This window comes from Apteryx mantelli, chromosome 18 (assembly GCF_036417845.1).
Source record: "Apteryx mantelli isolate bAptMan1 chromosome 18, bAptMan1.hap1, whole genome shotgun sequence".
Taxonomy (NCBI): Eukaryota; Metazoa; Chordata; class Aves; order Apterygiformes; family Apterygidae; genus Apteryx; species Apteryx mantelli.
In genome coordinates this window covers 20,016,571-20,035,686 of record NC_089995.1, presented here as the reverse complement: position 1 = coordinate 20,035,686, position 19,116 = coordinate 20,016,571, and the positions used below count along the sequence as shown (strand labels likewise).

The window sequence follows — 19,116 nt, the reverse complement described above, 5'->3', positions numbered from 1 at the left end:
CCACAGTTTAAGAAGTTTCCCCTTCATTTAGAATGGCAGCAGAACAGGAAGACACGCACAAAAATCATGTGACAGTTGCTGTTTATAGGCTTGGTTTTAGCCACCGTTCAAATGTGAGCATGTGCAAGAATCATGCCACTGAACTGTACTAAGCTGCACTTCCACTGAACCTACCTGAAACACCACAAGCACTAATTCATCTGTGTTACAGACAATTACATTTTTGGTCCTCCCAGCTCCATGGGCAAACATCCACAGCCAATGACACCAGTAACCACCTAGGGCAAAACCAGCTTCCACCTCCCAGCCCTGCTCACATACAGTGCAGTCCCAGGACTTAGCCGTGTCCACGCTGCAAGTCAGAGCTCATCCTCCATGGCCAGCCGCAGATCTCCACAGAGCTCCCAGCTGTGACAACACTCCTTCAACTGCCGGACTATGCTTCAGCAACTGCAAAGCGGCCAGAACAGTTACTGAGAGGCACAGCCCTCCTAGAACTACTCCCTAGTCCAAGGCCCATAATTGTTTCCACAATTACGACTGACCCTCTGTGCTGCTTCACTCACCCTCTCTGGCTCCATTTCATCGCAGGGATGTCACAGCAACCCTCACGTACAGTCAGGCTCGGTCAGTCACCTGGCCACCTCCAGCCTTCAGTAGATGATACGCCTCAGGGAAACTGCCACTGACAGACACTCTCAGAAAGTGCTGTCCAGCCAAGGCAGGATAAAAACTAAGGCCTCCAAAAACTCCAAACTCTGGAGAGACTGAGCTAATGGGAAACTGACTCTGGCCAGGACAGTGACAGGAGGAGGATTTTGCTTCACTCGCTCAGGCTGCCTAGTGGACAACAAAAGTGGCCCAAGTCAGACAGATACTGCTGGAAAGCCCTATGACATAACAGTGTGCCAGAAAGCAGAGTCAAGCACAGGCTCCTGGAAGAGGAGCAGAGCAAGGCTGATGTAGAGAAGACACCAGTTTGCATAAAGGCAGACCTGACAGAAAAGCAGGCTCAATGCCAGCGCCGCGACCACAACTCGAGCTGCGCCACGCGGCAGCCCTGTCTGCGCACAGGCGGACAAGACGCAGTAACTGCAGGCCGCACTGACGAGTAGGACAGACAACAACAGCAGCTCCAGACCGCCCTACCACGAGCACCTGTCCTAACAGCTGAGTACTCGGAGCCTCTGCTGCTCTCTGCCTCCGTGACACCTTCCTTCCCCAGGAGCCTCTTCACTGCCTACTACCTCCCCCACAGCATCTCTGGCCCATTAGAGCCCCCCCACTGCACATCCACAGCCCTCTGCCCGCAGAGTCCCTGCAGAGGTGTCTAACGTGACCCGAGCCAGGCAGATCAATGGGACCCACTGGTCGCTGCTGGCACCGGACTGAGTGACAGGGAAAGAAAGAGAATGGTGGTGAGCTGGACAGAGGGACACGGAGCAGAACCGGATGGATCCTGTCAGCCCAGAACAGCTCTCACCACGCTCCAACCCCACTCGCCTGCCGAGCACGCAGAGCTCTCTCCACACCACTGTGCCCAAAGTCCACTTGCGGGCCTGCTAGCCTGTTTCCCTACAGCTCCAGGGTGCCTGCGTCTGCCAGAGCGAGGGTGCGCGCACAGGTCCAGACTGGGGAGGAACCTTGTGTTCAGTGACAGTATTTCACTGCTCCTTGCGCCTTAGCCCCTTTCAGGGGCTTAAACCCAAATTCTCTCAGCCCTTAACAACTTCAGTACGTTCACAGCACCTAGTTTTTCCACACTCTCCAATCTTCCTTGCTCTTTCATGTGTTGCTCAAAAACCCTCCCAGACCCCATCTGTACTTACGTGCTTCCTTAAAACAGTATCACCGAAATCAACAAAACGGGCTGAGCTGCTCCTCTTCAAGTTGCCGGCCCTCAGAACGTTAGCCTGCAAATGAATCAAACCACCAAGGTCACCGGGAGAGTCTCGTTTTGGAGCTCCATCCCCCCCCCCCCCCCCCAAAGCTTTAACGATGGTCCCCTAACCCGGGCAAACACAGATCCTCCCTTAAGCACTGTAACAGTTTTTATTCCGGGGTCCTGAGTTGCTGTTACGACATTAAGCAGCAAAGCAAGGCAAAGACAGCTGGGGTCACGGCTTACCCATCTAGCCACGAAAATTCTTATTTGAGGCCTCGCTGCTTTTTCCAGATAAACAGACCAAAATAAAGCCCCAAAGAGGCAGCTGAGGCTTCACACGGGCCTTGGGGCCCTGCTAGCAACAGCAATGCCGTAGCCACTGGGCTACCAGTCGCTGTTCCCCCCCGTCCTTTGCTGGTCCGTGAATTGCGGCTTATTACTCACGAGTCCGGTAAGGACACGGCCGACCCTCCTACAGCCGAAGACTCCTCGTCAGGACCGGGCAGAGAACCTTTCCGCTGGCATTTGGAGTCTCCTGGCCGCTCTTGACGCCTGATAACTTACAAAGGGCTGAGGACAGTAGCCTGTAGTTCTTCATGGCAGCACATAGTCGTTCCCCGATGTTCTGAACGCCTAGGATTAACACAGTTCATAAATACAAAAATACCACCGCTATAGGGTGTAAAGCCAAGCTAAAATTTCCGCAACCAAAGAAAACCTCTTTGTGTCTGACAGAACGAGCCGTGTGCATCAGCGCCTATAGCTCAAGGGTAGCAACCCCTCCTGGGCAACATTCTTTTGGCAGGCTGCGTACCTGAACTCCTCTGTCTTGCCTAAGAGTCTCCGTTGGGACATGACATAACTTTGCCAGCCAGTGCTTGTTGATGGAGGCATAGTAAAATCCATCGCCCTACAAAAGTATAAAGCAAAGCACAAAACAAAAAAAACGATTCAAAGCTCTGCAGAGAATCATAAGAATTCAAAGTTGTTTATAAGCACAAAAAACAGATCTCTATACACGCACACAAGCAAGGCAAACGAGAATACACAAGCCACAAATACTGCTTCCCCCAACCCCTCTTTTGGAAGCTATGTCAACAGTCGGGCTTGCTGTGAAGGGGAAGTTAGACTAAGTAGCCACTAGAGATTAATCTTTCGGAAACCTTCCACGTCCACGTTTTTGGCACAACCGTGCTCTGTCAATTCAGACCCGCACAAGAAGATCCACTTCTTGTAACGTTTGCACAGTAACCCCCCCACCCCGTTCGTTAAGATTAGTGCCCCCTGTGCCACTTGGATAGATGATACTCCGCTGTCTATTTGCTTCCCTGACATTAGCTACTACAGAGGGAATTGAGCAGATGGGATTGCCTCGGTGCTCTCAAAGGGAAAAGTCTCAAAGACAGTTACAGACCAGACTGCTGCTAAACAGTCTTTCTCGCAGCTGGAGAATTTCTGTTGTGGCCCCAAAGGGGATGTGAGGATTAATTAACCTGGGGGCGCGCTAACCAAGCCTTCCTGAAAGCGATCTCTTAATTTTACAGTTCGGACACTTCTGTCTCTCTGTCTCTTCAGAGACTCTGGCCACTTGACCACCATTCCCCCAAGATAATAGTTTGCTGTCTTGTAGCTCTTAAAGCATGATGCCTCGTATACACATAAAGTCACACGCGCAGAAATATATGTACGTAGCATACTTTTCGTAATGCGTACAGACCTTCAGACCTTATATGTTGGTGATCTATTATTCCGATCGCTATTAATGGTGATCTTTCCTCACCAGGAGGAACGGGCTTTCCCTTTTTGGGCGATGGAGACAGCTCTCAGTCGGTTCCGTTTGATTTCATCACTTCAGCTTGCTGACGTTTTTCTGGTCTCTTCAACTTCAGCCATGGCAATCAATCTAAAAATTAAATATGACATCTTTCCCTTTCTACATATGCACGTATAATAACAAAACAAAATAGAAACAACCAAAGCAAAACTAAGGCAGATACAGCGAACAACATCCACGGGGTGGGAACGGGTTACTTAGTCCTCAGCGCTGCCTCTGGGAGGCCGAAATAACTAACAGTCATTATCAAGAGTTACCCTAGTTACCCATGCCAGAACACCTCCTACTGTAGCAGGTTCTGCGGCTATCAAGGGTCCCCTAAACTGCATTTTTGCTTCCTTGTTTCATCCCGTCCCTTTGGTATTAATCACCAAAAAACTGCTTGTCCAGCTTTTCTCTTCGTCAGCTTTTGCTACTATTGGTTCCACCTCTATAACAAAGAGAGAAACTTGCATTTTATTTGCCGTGAAACACTTCGATTTATGCATGTTCTTTTTCTCTTTACCGCGTTCTTTTTTTCTTTTTTCTTTTCTTTTCTTTTCCCTTACCTTTTCCTTAAAGGAAAGGTCTTAATACAGCACCTTGCATCATACTTTACAGGGTAAACAGTTTGGAAACATGACGTACAGCAATTCGGGCTAGATTATTAGACAGGCAAGCACATCACCTAAAACTTAGCTATGCCATCTTCCATGAAACCTGATTTTTATTCTGCTTCGGTATTATTGTTACTGTTCAGTATCCTTTCTCAAACCCTCGTATACACACGCTTAACTGACAAGTCTCTCAGTCTTTAGCCATGCAGAAGAATGATAGCACTTGATTTGCCCGTCGCTGCTTCAAACCTATCACCTTTTTGATACAGCTCCTAGATCCCTGTTACACTTGGATGCTGGCCTCACAGGTGATGACCAAAATCAACAACTGGATCGCTAGGTCCAGCTGTTTCTCTTCAAGATGTCCCCCTTCGGTGGGCTACCCTGCCAAATAAACCCAGACAACTGACGAAGCCGTGAGGGTATCAGATCTTTGGACCACTTCTCCAAGGCTTTCCGGGGCATTGACAGAAGCGCTTCTCTTCACATTACTCAAAGCCACGTTCATCTACCAACTAAGACTAAACTGTTTCTATTTTAAGAGGGAATTGTTGTTGGTTGAAACTTTACATGTAGTCCATAACCCGCTACGCATCATCTCTAGCCCCTTCTGCTTTCACAACGCTTTGGGTAATTAAAGGTGGGAATTAAGAGCACCCATTGTCCTATGGGCTGGAGTAAGTCATTTCTCCTGCTTAGGAGGTGCCTAAAAGCCATGCTGTTTTCGGAAGTAGCATCACTGGGGCTTCCCATAGCCCAGCAGTGTTTTCTTAGGCTCTTCCCGAGCCTTGTATTTTTTTAAGGTTATTCCTTAGCCTGCAATTTTATGTTAATGTTCTCCTTAAGCACTGTGCACAGCACAATTATTCCAGACTAGCCGCATTAACAGAGTCCTCTTGCATGCACAGAGGCTTCTAAGAGGTGGCTCAGAAAAAAAGAGAGAAAAGTCTGTTTGTCATCTGTACACCCGCCTGTCAACATTCTTCACCGAGAAGTGCTGTAAATTCCCTTTTCTCTAAAGTGGGACTGAGTCAAAGGGGAGGCACAGATCACCCCCCATATTTATCAGAACACCTCACTGCTGTGGGGACTGGGTCTGGGAGTGGTTTTAGGATTGCTTGGGGCTTTGGGACATCAGTCTGCTGTGCCACCGCTGGAGACATCCAGACCCCTGTGCAGCATACGTGCAGCTGCCCTCTGCCTGGGGAGACGTCAGAGGCAACGGAGGACCCGTCACCACATACCACACTGGGGAAGCCTGTGGCTTTGGGGCAGCCAGACAGGAGGGAGCAGGGCTCAGCAAGGCTCAGCGGGGTTTTCAGTCAGTCAGTGCCCACATTGGCTGGTGCCCACACACTGCCTGGGGGCGGGGGGGGGCCTCCGGGTGCCTGGGAGTGTCGTTCTTCTATCCCTCTTCTTGCTTGCCTAGCCCCAGCTCTCCAGGAAATAACCTGGGGCTGCACTAATCGTACTTGACTCAAATTGACACTCAACCTGCTCGGTCCAGAGGTTTTAAACCTCCTCGGGACTTACCAGCACTCTCGGGTGTGCCTGCCGCCACAGGAGCCGTCCTCCCGCGGACGCCGCGCCACAAGCCCACTCCGGGGCTCGCCTGCCTCCCCGTTCCTCCGGGCTGCCTCTGCAGGGGCGAGCGCGCGCCCCGGCCCGCGCTGGGGAGGAACCGGGGCCCTAAAGGTGAGACACGGAACAGGGAAAGTCAGACCACGCTCCAGCACACCTGGCCCCACGCTCCTGGCGCGGCGTGGAGCCGGGCCCCAGCCCCCGCCACTCCTCATCACGCACCGCCGCCTCCACGCACCGACGGCCGCAGCGGGCAGGACACAGCCCACCGCCATCCGAAGGCACGCGCTCGCCTCACCGGGGCCCCCAGATCCTCGACTCCAGGCGGCCCCGGCTCTCAACCCGCCGCCGCCGAGCGAAAACGCCTGCCCTACTCGCCGCCATGCTGCTCCCTGCCGCTGCGCATGCGCCGGCCGCCAACGGAGCGCCGCCGCAGCGGCGGCCCGGCGCTCGAGCACCGCGCATGCGCCGGCTACGGACCCGATCGAGCGGGAGGGGCCGGGGGAGCGGGGGGGAAGGGGAGCGGGAGGGAGGCGAGACTCGCAATGGCGCCCTCACGTGCTTGCGGCGCGACACTGCAGCCGGCCGACTCACGCGTGCGAACCGCAGCCCGCCGCGGCCCCGCGGGGCTCCCACCGAGCGCCCCCAGGTTGCTCTGCCCGTGCCCGTGCCCGAGAGAGCGGCAGGGATCAGCGAGCAGGCTCTGGTGCTGCCCCGGTGAGAGGGCACCGCGGAGCAGCTCCAAGACGGCACTGCCCGTCCCCACGACACCAGGAAGCACCGACAAGGAACAGCATTCTGCGCCACCGGCCTGTGAGCACCGGGAAGGGGCGACGAGCACGGCCCATTCGCTTACCCGTTCCCGGAGCACCGGAGAGTAACGGCGAACACAGCGATCGGCGGTGCGCGCCGGCTGGCTGCAGTATTCTTTGTACGCGGGGGAGGGCAGTCGTGGCTGCAGTACTGGCGTGTCGACACCCGAGGGCAGCAGTGAGCATGGAAAAACTAGTGCGCATGCGTGCGCCTTACGCGTGCAGTACTACTTTATCGACAGCCGAGGGTAGCAGTGAGCGCGGCGGAACGCAGTGCGCATGCGTGGGCCCGTTGGCTGCTATCCTGGATTCTTAGCACCTGAGGGCAGCAGTGAGGACGACGCCCCCACCGTGCGCATGCGCGACCCCTCTGGCTGCGTACGGCGCTCCGGTGCGCATGCGTCCGCCGGCTGGCGGCAGTGCAGGGGCGTCCTCCGGAGGCGGCAGCTCTCCGCATCCCCGATCCATCCGTTTGTGCCTCCTCGTTGGGCTCTTCTGTCCTGCAGAAGGAGACGATGGCGGGGACCTCACGCGTATCCCGTGTCCCGGAGATGATGGCAGCACCCGGCACAGCAGCGCCGAGGGGTGCCGGCGGCGCTCGGGCCCAGCGCCCCCGGCGAGGCTTGCGTGCCCCGGGTGAGCAGGCGGAGCAGACCGTGGGGAGGCGCGGCTGACCGTTGCCTGCAGTCAGTGCCCAGGGGAAGGTCCCCAGCCGGGGCTTGCCTGGTCCTCATAGTTTTACGGCAAACATGCTTACAGCCGCTTCCATCTGGTTAGGGAAAAGAGCATCATGTCCCTTATTCCAGCTCTGCTCCTGACTCCTTTCCAGTAGCTCCCATTGCAATCAGCTACTACCAGAAAAGATATGGGTATGCCGCTATAAGAAATACAACCCTCTTACTCAGTATTGATGAAAAGGACACACAAAACTTTAACCTTTCTTCTGTCAATTTTCTGTTTCCCCAGGTACAGTACCCATATAATGATCTTTGGGATGTGCTAATTGTGTGCTATACTCAAAGTGACCTTAAATCCTGTCCCATCAGGTGATTTTTAAGACTCAGATACTTTGCTCTTGCACCTCTTCTTCTGTAGCTCTGTCTATAACAGCACTGTCCACGTATGATAACACCTTTTCTATGTTCTCTGCAGGCAACTGTCATAACACTTCTCTGACAATGACCATGTGTTATTGTGGGTGCATTGGTAAACCTCCACCAGACTGGAGGAAAGCTATATTGTTTGTCTCCACCTGTGAAAGCCAATCTGTAAGTTGATTTTTCTTTAGTAAGGGGAATGGCAAAGAAACAGCTCTGTAACTGACAGTCACTTGTTATCATCTTGTCGCTCACCAACACCCTTGGGCACACGAGGTACACAGGAGCTATCTTCCCAGGGACACCATGCAAAAATCCTGCTCGAGGGCCAGCCTGCCTCCCCATACCCCCAGGCCATCTGCATCCTCATAAAGGTGCACGCACAAGCCTGCTTTGGGAGGGAACCTCAGCCCTAAAGGCAAGATTGAAGGAGAAGAAGAAGAAAAAAAAATAGAAAAAAGAAAAAGGGAAAGTCAAATACACATTCCAGGCAGACCTTACCCGGTGCATTTGCAGTGCAGAGTACCGCCAGGCCCCCTGAAGCCTCCCACCCTTTTTTTCCCCACATCCATGCCTTGAGGTGGGCAGGAGAAACCCAGGCACCTGCAGCCACCCCAGAAATGCCCTCACCTCCCTGGTACTGCCAAGCCCTCAGTGCAAGGTGGTCCTGGCCCCTACCTGCCAAGGGCGACGAGAAACTTGGTGGCACGCAGCCCTACGGTGCGCCTGCCTCTGCTCCTGCTGCTTCGCTCCTGCTGCTTCACCCCTGCTTCATGACTGGGAGCGGACCAGCTTCCCTAGGGACACAAATATTCATTTCAATAATGGTGACAGTCTCGCTACTGGGCATCACTTGACTGTTCCCCGTAAGCAGCCATGTTTCTGTGCTCCAGCATCATCCAAATCTCTACAGCAGCACAGGGCAAAAGGTGAATATTTTTTATGTACAAGCATTTCAGCACATAAGAATGCAATGCTGTGATGGCACATCTTACTTTACAAGTTTATTTCTACATGTGAGGCAAAGTAAAATCTAAGCACTGCTGTAACTCTGGATTTGAAATGTGCGTGAATCATTACTGTAAAGGCCAAAGTAATGATCTCTTATGCAAAGACACAAATTCCAAACCCTGCTACTTACTAAGTGCCACTATAGCTTTGAGTCTAAGGAAGGGGACAGGCACACCCCATTTTGATATAAGTCCTTGCAAATGTGACAGGAACAAGCACAGACTGGACCAGCAGCCACCAGCACTGGCAAATCCAAAATGCTAGTTTACAAATCTGTTACAGATGTGCTTGTGCACAAAAAAATAGCACATTGCCCACCTCTGAGAGAGATTTTCAGTGATGTGCCCAGGGAGTGCAGGGATTGCCTCCTGTGATGACCAGATATTTTGTGATCCAGTCTGGGGGAGGAGAGAAAAATTAGTATGTCACTGCCAAAGGCAGCCCAGAACAAGAGCTAGTTTATTGTGTGCGAGTGAAAAAAAGGTATATCGTGCATTCATATTCTGCTTTTTTTCAATATCTGAGCAATTGCTTTTCCTTCCTTCCAGAAGACTTCAGAGCGTGCTTGGACAACAACTGTAAGGCCAACACATACTGCTTCAAGCCCAAGATACAGTAACCTTCTCTGCTACCTGTCAAGGATCACGGAGACTGCATCAGCATGATGGAGGCCCTTGTCCTCCTAGGCACCTGCCAAAGCCCCCTACTACAGCACACTATCGTGTGCCTGACTGTGGGCCGGAGTGGTTTCTCCACTGGACGCCCTGGCTAAACTCATGCTCTTAGAGAATGAGGTTGGTCCAAGTCTTGCTGAGCTCCTGTGGAGAGTTGGGGAGGGCCCCATAACCCCAAATAGGCTGAAACAAACAAGGCCACTGAGGCCAGGGCCAGAAGGCCAATCAGAGCATGCTAGAAGACTGGGGATGAAGGGCTACAGACCTCCTGTAGGGACATCAAGCTCTCTCTTCTGCTTTGCACCCAAAGGAGTGCATGGAGTGTGGCTGCATTGCATCGCAGAGAGCAAATACTGCCCTCCCCAGGCCACTGCTGTTCTTTCTTGTGTTTGCCTCTGAAAAGCACTCTTCATAAATACCCTGGCTTTCACCTCCTTGTTAGGCAACCACACTCATTTCAAGCTCCCCATCTAGAGCTGATTTTCCTTACTGCTTGCATGTACTTTGCCAAAAGCAGGCCCTTTCCCTACAGCCACGTCTCTACCACTCTCTGCTAGCAAGCAGTCCAAGATTGCCAGCATATTCTGTGACCCTTCCCCCCAGAGCAAAAACAGAATTACACAATCACACAACAGCTGGGTTTGAGAGAGACCTCTGGAGATTGTATAGTCCAGTATCATTCTGAGAATCAACATTAGGCTTCCTGAAGTGCAATTCCACCGTGCTTATATTTTATTGGATATTCAGAACCTTATCCACAGTGCAGGAACTCCCAGAGACAACTGCTTACAATTCCAAGATTTTTTCTGACAGTTTTTCCTGCTTGAGTAGACCATACATCTACTTTGTGTATTTGTAGATCATGAGTATGACGTTGTCTGAAAGGGTTGGCATTACTGTGTGTTCATGGTAGAGTGCCAGCGGTCATTTCTTGTCTGCATGTAACAGAGGAGGAGCTGTAGATGCTCAAAGAAGATGAGACAAAGAGCCAGTCACGGCCAGTAAGATTAACCTAGCCTCAGTTTCTTCCCTTGAGAAAGCGGGCCATAGGAATAGGTAGCAGACCACATAAATTATTGTGACAATTTACATACCATCCTTACCCTAGAGAAGGTTTCATCAGCCTGAGCCAATCTGAGAAAACCTAACTTAAGTAGTCAGTTCTGTTCCTTCCCTGTTCTGCCCCAAGTACTTAGCCCTTTTCGCTGCTGTAATTTCTTTTTTTCTCTATCATTAGTACCAGTCAGTCTAGTGAGGAATGAATTTAAAAAAGCCATATTAAATACGCCTCAGTGTCATAGTTTTACATTTCCTTTCCCATCCATGGGGGCTGGAAGTTCCTTCTTTTAATATGGAGAGCTTGTGTTTCCCTTATGGTTCTCCATTAGTCATCTTGCCTAACAAAAGATCCTCCTTTGTCTTTTCTCTCGTTGTTAATACTTATTAGCATTTTGGTTGCAGTGGCTAGGTATCAGAGTGATATAAACTGCAATCAGTTCCCAAGCCACAATTTAAAACAAAAACAGTCTGAATTTTTCTTCCATTCATAGTCATATTTTCTTTGTGTATGCAGTTTTAACTGTGAATCACAAATCTCTCCTACAATACAATCTGGCTGTATCTGTTTGTCAGGAGATAGGAAAACTGCAGTATTGAAACAGGAAAGTAATGAAATGATTTGTTGTGTGCATTCTGGTCCTGGAGTCAGAAAAGATGAAGAGAGAGTGGTTTTCTTCTTAAAAAAAAGTATAAACACCTGTTAGAGGAGGTCTGGTTGTTCCTGGAGAAGTGGAGTGAGGCACTGAAGACAAGTCTGACAATGCCAGGAACTGTAGGCCACTGTGCAAACAAAACTAGGTCTATAGGTGAAACAACAGCGCAGAGCCTCTCACACGAAGCTAGCGGTACCTAAATTCAGGAACTCCTCTTGCAAAAGCCTGTATAACACTGTTGTTACTGTTGGGTAACACTGAATGGAGCAATAGCACGTGAAGGAGCAGTGATATTTTTACAATCATTCCAGAGGGTTCATCACACTGTCCTCCTTCAAAAAGTGTTCACAGCATTGAGTTTGAAAAACAGGTACCTTCCATGACAGAACAAGTGAGTGAATTACTTTACACTGATGGACTTCTATTGATTTAAACCCTATTATGCCAGAATGACCATCAGAGAAGTCCCTCCAAAGACAATTTCAATATGACAATTACAGTACTTAGCCCAGAATGTTTTCTATAGCTTGTCAGCAGTTTGGGACACTGCATACTTTCCTTGTCTAGCTGAGGTACTTCCTTTATGCAGAGATTTGTGATAGAAATATTAAGGTTGGAATAAATAATTATGAGCAGAAATGTCAGTATGAAAGCACAAGAAGAAAAGGCAAGAAAAAAAAGACAAAAGAATGGCATGAGTTGATGGCATCAGCAGGTCATCGAGATTTACATTCAGATTCTCAGGACACATGACTGGGAAAATAAAGGACAGCTTAAAATGAAAGACTACTCCCAGAAGAGGAGACAAAAGGACAGGCAGTAAATCAACAGTATTGCTTAATGATCCACAGAACAGGGTCACTGAAGGATAGAGAAGGCACATCCAGAATAAGCAAATGGTCACCCATCAAAAGGAACCCAGGAGACAGGAATATGACCCCAAATCTGGCATCGCTTGTCCTCCATTTCGCCACAAGTGATCTTAGTCAGAGTAGCCAGGCATATACAGCTTGGTGCTTGTGAGCGCTGTGAGTATGGAAAAATAAGTATGAAAGACTGAATGCATGAAGTCTATATGAGAATGGGTATGAGTGACTGAAATCACTTTTGTTTAAAATAAAATCACCTTCCCCTCCTATACAGTCTCACACTTAGCTTTGCTATATTCATTTTACATCATTAGCTGCTGCTACTAGATCATTTAAAATTTTTAATAGAAACCTAATAGTATGTGGTTACAGAAGCATGCCAGAGAAGGGAGAGAGCTATACAGGGAAGCAAGCACACAGCAAGCTTGCAATAGCTTGTCTTTTTGAGGCAATACTTTTGTTTCCCCTTTTGCCCCAAGGCAGAGATTTGGCACACTCATAATTTCTGCTATTACACCAATAACTTCTTATTTTACAGTTCATAGAGAAGAAATAACTGTTAAAACAAGTTGGTTTCTCAAAACTAGGCCTGAGTATGAAATTACAGGAAATGTCCTAAACATTTTTGCAAGGTGACACACACACAACTGTGCTAGTATGAGCAACCTGAACAGAGGAAGGGCCAAGAAAGTGACTATTTCTGTTTACTCAAATACATTTGAGATTTAGAAACCAGATTTCAGATACAAAATATAATTTGCAGATTAAAAAACCCCTGCAGATTTGATGGTTTCTGAGAATGTTATTGAGTATTTTAAATTAAATAGAAAGAAAAAAGGCAATATTGTTTTCACTAGTCAATATTGTTATTGTTAATTTCAACAGCAGTAGTTTAAAAGTTTGGGGATATTTGGTATCAATTACTTGTTTTTTCCCTGTGTAGCCACCAAGTCATGCCAATGGTTATTTTGCTAAACACAAAGAATATAGTACTGTATCATTTATTATGAGGTTATTTGCTCAAAAAATTTCCAAAGGGAAATATTATTGTAATTTTTTTTTTATCGTAAAAGACATGATTAGATAGGACAAAAGGGCTGACTAATATGCTAGGCGGAGACTTAGGATATCAGATTATTTATGGTGTCAAGTCATGGCACCTATCTCTGCCTGTTTCCCCAGTCATAAAATAGGGATACGACTCACTACAGACACTAGTTTAAAAAAAATTTTTTTTTCAAGATAAGCTGATAGTACTATGGATGCTCTTGCTGTGAAATTATTGTGCTTCCAGGAACAAAAAATGGATAGCTGCAAAGCAGTAATATCTGCAAATAAGAACATGTTTCTTAACTGTGTCCCTTCCTCTCTTTCACCACTGAAAGTGCATTTAGACTTTTAAAAGTAAATCCTGTCCAAAATATTAAGTTTCTGCTGTTATATTTGTCTCATGGTGACAACAGTGTGATAGCAGCCTCCCTTCTCTTACAGTGGAAGGCACTTACCTTCTTGTACAGCTAGAGAAATTTTATTTTGCCTCATCCATAATGATCAACAAACTAATGGTCTCTGTGACATAGTGCAGCTTCTTTAATGTTTTAATGCTTCTTTAAATCTGCAATGAGATTCACAGGCTGATCTGTTACCTTGGAAATAGTCCTCAGAAAGCCTGTTGTTTTGCTTGCTGTTTCTTGTTCTCCATGTCTCTCCTCTAATCTTGTTCACTCTCTTTACTACAACCAGTCTGATAGATTTACTCGTGTGGGAATTAAATGGATTCTGCTCTATTTTAGCCATAGTCATGCATTCCACCTAAACTCTGACTTGATATTTTACTGCTGGGGAACTCAAAACAAGCATAGAATGGTCTCAAAGGTAAGTAAGAAGCCACACTGGTGGCAAGAAATGTCTTCATTTTGATTTGAAATTGAGAAAAGTGATGTGGCCATGAGTAAAGATGAGCTAAAGAAGAGGCAGTTCCTCTGTACAGTGCAAGATTCTGCCGAACAGGTTTGGTTGGCTTAGGTTAATTCTGTCTGTGGCTGGGGAAAAAAACCTTCTCAAAACCATGATACAGTGTTTCTAGCTCCAGTATACTGAGAGCATGACATGTTCCCTGGCACTCATGGACTCCAAAGAATTCTCTTAGCATCAGGCACAATTATCCACTGCAGAATATACAATGAACTCCTAAGTATCTAGTTACAGCTCTACTAAACTCCTGTCTGACCACATCTGCTGCAAGAAACAGAGATGGACAGTACAAGGGAGGAGAGAGCCCTGGAGAAAAGGGACAGCTGGTGCGATGGGAGGTGTGGAGTGGTAGCGACCGCTTCTGGGAGAGGAATCCCCTACTCCCACAGTAGTTGCCACCCCTGTACTCCTTCTTGGGAGCAATAACAACAGTCGGGCTTTCCGGGACTCTGACACAGATAAAGGCAGCATTTTGCTGCCCACCCAGCAGCCTCTGTCTGCCAGTTTCCTACTTTGCCTATAGTTAGAGCTGGACCTGAAGTAGGCCCTCACTAGTCTGCTGCCAAAGGAGTTGAGGAGTTGTGAAAAGTCATCATAAAAAATGCTAGTTACTCACAGCCTAAGTGTATAGAAATACCTGATTTACTGCTAAAAGGAGAAATTCTGTACCTATGAATTGAAGGATTCATGGACAGAGAGGAAAGCACTTCTTAGGTGCAGGTAAAGGACTGGTTTAGATTCTTAGGACAACTTCATCATTGCCAAAATACCAATGCTATTGTAGTGGTAGTGTTTTCTCTCTTAGCAAGATTTCTAATATTCACTTTTTTAACCATCCATGCACCTAAACCTCTTCTCCACGGTACTGTTACCTTATATCTCATTATGACACCATTCCTTTCTCTTGGATGAACAAATACAGTCTTGTGGGCTCAGCTGAGTAAATGCTAAGACAAAACAAAACAAAACAAAACAAACAACCCCCCACACCAAACTTGGCTCAATAAGAAATAGATCAGAAAATACTAAAAAATCACTGTCACCTTGTTTGTCAATAGTATATTCTCCCATGCTGCATCATGTTCAATTCTTGTTCCTGCATATCAAAAAAACACAAAAGAAATTGAAGGAGTTTCACAAATGGGTAACAAATATTCAAAGTAAGATATCAGACCGTAAAGAGACTGAAAAGTCTGAAATTGTAATTTGGGGGATAGAAATGACATACTGTTAAAGACATTTGCAAAATACAGTACTGAACAATAACTGAAGGAAAGGCATGAGTACCTTTTAACTCTGACAGTTTAAGAACTAGTGGATGTTCAATAAGGAAAGGAAATGTTTAGAAGATTATTTACACAGTTCATAATTAGCATGTGAAACTCATTGCTGTAAGGTACAAAAAGTGATGAACTTTAGCAGATTCTAAAAACGAGGAAGCTTTTTTTTCTGTGCAAGAAAAAAACATTGTTATTTTAGAATAACCTCTAAGCATATGAAACACCCCTTTCAGGGAAGAAGTACCCAAGTGACGGAAAGCTGGACAGGCTTTCCCTTCACAATATAATCAAGAAAGACTGCTGTTTGGACTCCTGGGAACTGGCTTGTACTGGCAGAAACAGGAATCTCAACTGGATGCCATACTGGTCTGATATGGTGCTCACATTCCTCTATTTCTATGCAAAACATTCAATTACTTCTTTGAAAAGAGCATTTCTTAAGATGTAGAAACGACATGCAAGAAATCTGCGGTCTTGTGTGTCATATTACTCAGGAATTTGGCAACCTTTCATGGTAGGACACAATGTGAAGTTTGTTCAGTATGGGTAGATCACAGCAATGGAGCAATAGCAAGGCAAACAAGATTGAATCAACACTGATGCAGACTACATAGACTCCATATATAGGCTGATCCACGGCTCAGTCCAAGATAACTTATTGAGGGTACACTGATGATGCATTTTTTTGCAAATTGCTAGTTTTAAGTGGATAAAATAACATCCTAAGCTCCTCCCCACATCATACAGTTCAACTTCAAGGACCAAGAGTACATAACGGGGGGGGAAAGTGTCACTGTCACAGCTTTGACATAAAAATAAATTCTCCAAGGCAAGATCAAAAAAAAAAAATATATATATATATATGCACACACACATATATACACACACATATATACACACACATACATACATTATCCTTGACAGTCCATTATTACTGTCTGTGGAAAAATAATGAACATTTTTACAACCTACCTAGAATTTCTAGTGGAGTACTTATCTTTACTATTAACATTTTTTCCTCAAGCTTATCCTTAGTGTCTTTTTCTTTTTTTTTTTTTATGTCATTGACTCCTTGACTGACCCACAGAAGCTACTGAAAATTTATTCTTCTCCTTCTATAACTGCCTTCCACATTTTTTAAAAATCATCATCATCATCTCTCCCCAGTTACCTCTTTTTTAGATTGGTCCACTTTGATCCTTCTAATTTTACTTTAAGCTTTTCAGTCTCCTCTGTGTTCTTGACATGATCTAGCTGAAGTGCTGTGCCCAAGGTTGGACTTCAGCTGAAGTCTTACCAGCACCAGAAAGAGCAAATTTAACAAACGTCAAAGCTCCAAGACAGTCTTTAATGACACCTCTGTCACTATGCCCTTCCAGTTTGACAGTAAATCATTGCAACAATTCAACATTTGTTTTAGTCCAACAAGTTACACAGTTAACTATTAGAAATTTTGTGTAATCAGTGTTTCTGAAGTGTGCTTATGAAAATATTCTATGAGACCTTGTTGCAAATCAAAGTCAATATGTATGACAGCTGCTGCTGCTCACTTCTCCACTGGCATTTTGATCTGTCAAGAAAAAACTTAAATGGGTTTGACTGACTTCTGGCAATTCCATGCTAGCTGTTAGTCATCTGCTAGCTGCTAACAAGGAGTCTATCTATTCCAGTATTTTCCAGGAATTGACATCAATTTAGTCTATAATTTCTCAGCTCCTCCTCATGCCTCTCCCCCATTTTATACATAGGTATTATGCTTGCCGATTTCTGATCTTATCTTCCACCCTTCAAGTTCTTCAAGCTAAGCCCTAACATTCCTGAGATTGCTTCAGGCTCTTTTCCTCACTGTAGATAAGTGAAGTAATAATAAAATGAGACAAAATGCCTTATCTGTGTAAACGAAAGGAAATGGAAGCTCCTATAGAAAGAGAGAGAGAGAGATCCATGATCAAGTAGCAAGAGAGGTAATATGAAAAATTAGGAGAATTAGGGTGAAAAAAAAAAGAAACACTGTGAGGCTGTGCCAACTAATTCATTTTCTTTCCCTAAAATGCCCTATCTGGGCAGATCAAAGTATTTTAATGTGCGCCTCTATACTCCCAAACAATTAGGTGAGTAACCACCATAAAAGAACAAATTGTAGTTTTAATTTTTACCTGTTACAAAATGAACATTTTCTTTAATTTTATGAAGTTTCTCTTTGTGCCCAGAGTATCACCACTCGAATCACATTCTTTGGAGTTATCCAGCATTCACTTTGTCAGGTTAAAAGCAGCTCGGATTAACATCATTTGTAGCATTAATACCATTATTATTATTAATTTACAGAGACTCTAGGGAGGGGCTGGTACAAAGGCATCACTGTGGTGATCCTGAAAACAGGACTGATGAGTTAAATGCAAGCTTTTTTTTTTTAGACTTAGGTGTACACTCGCAGGAAGGAAACTCTATGAATTTTATTATGAATATATACTTTTATTTCACATATGCTCATTTGTGGCTCATACTGGAATATACATTCATACTGACTCGAAAAATGATCCTTACTCTTCCAACGTGACACATCATTGTATGTGAAATTCTGGATTCCAGGTATGCAATTAAATGCTTTACTTTTCTGAGCATCTCAGTCAGCCCTCTGGATAAATAACCAGAATTGCATAAGCACAGTGTGTTAAAACCCATGAGCTAATACGTGGTCACTAGGAAATTTACAGGCCCACTGGTATGACTTACCTGCCTCACCCACCTAATGTGAATTGTAATTGGTTTGAACGGAAGGAGAGGCCTACAGTTTTCTCTATAAATGCTGCCACAAACAGAGCTTCAAGTCTTATCATATTGCCCTACAATTGCTCACAGAAATACAAAGTCGAAGACAAAGAGGAGCAAGAAAGCATGGCTGGTAAGTAAAAATGAGTCTCTTTGTGGATAAGGAGTGGGCAACTGAATAACCTACCAAACACTGTTTTCTTCTATGGGGACATTTTTGGTATAGGGGTTCTGAATTGTTGCAGTACATTACATTCTGAGATTTTGAATAGGTTACTTCGGTGTTTTCTTTCCTAAAGATTGAAAGAGACACAAACAATGAAAAGAAGATAATCCATGTGTTAACGTACTAGAGTTAAATATGATAAAACTGCAAGCAGAGCAGAAGAAGTTATGACGGCAAACTAGCTTTTAGTGTGAAGCTTACAGAATCAGAGTAGTTCAGGCATGAATGGATCTTCTGTTAATGGGAATATTTCTGCCAAGAATAGGCTCTAGGATAGATTCCTTCCTGTAGATTCAGAGTCAGCAAATTGCAATGCCATTTTAACTATGTGTTAAAATTAGTGTGAAAGGCAAAGGCTCTTTAAAATATAGATGAAGCATTACAGAAGTCCCAGCAATGAGGTCTTACCAGGAAAGATATTGAGTCAATACACTTTAGCAAGGCTGGCCTTGTTCTTGCTTAGGCTGGACTTCCTGGTACCTCTATGAAAATGTATAATGAGGCCTGAGTGCAGATGACACTCATCTAGGCATGGAGTCCATGCTCTGCTGGCCTTATGTGACATAAGCTTGAAAAGTTCAAGAAATTAATAAAATAATAAAAAAAAGCATCCACAGAGCAGTGTCTGAAGTACAGAAACTACAGGCATTGTTTTCCTCTTATGGAGGTTAAAAGAGCACAGTTTCCCCATTGACAGTGTTTGTCCACATAAGATTATTTGAAATACTTCATGTTGTTGACCCGAACTGCTTGTGCTAGCATCCCTCAGTAGTGTCTGCTGTTTGCCTGACCT

General features: G+C 45.9%; 1 long non-coding RNA gene across 1 annotated transcript; it reads right to left on the bottom strand.

Moving 5' to 3' along the window:
* Positions 1-1,838: 1,838 nt before the first annotated feature.
* Positions 1,839-7,406, bottom strand: LOC136993631 (uncharacterized). The gene is made up of 6 exons (XR_010886021.1): positions 6,753-7,406; positions 5,849-6,004; positions 3,603-3,788; positions 2,700-2,795; positions 2,330-2,518; positions 1,839-1,913 (listed from the first exon to the last, which is right to left on the bottom strand). It is a non-coding gene; the product is annotated as an uncharacterized lncRNA (long non-coding RNA).
* Positions 7,407-19,116: the final 11,710 nt, after the last annotated feature.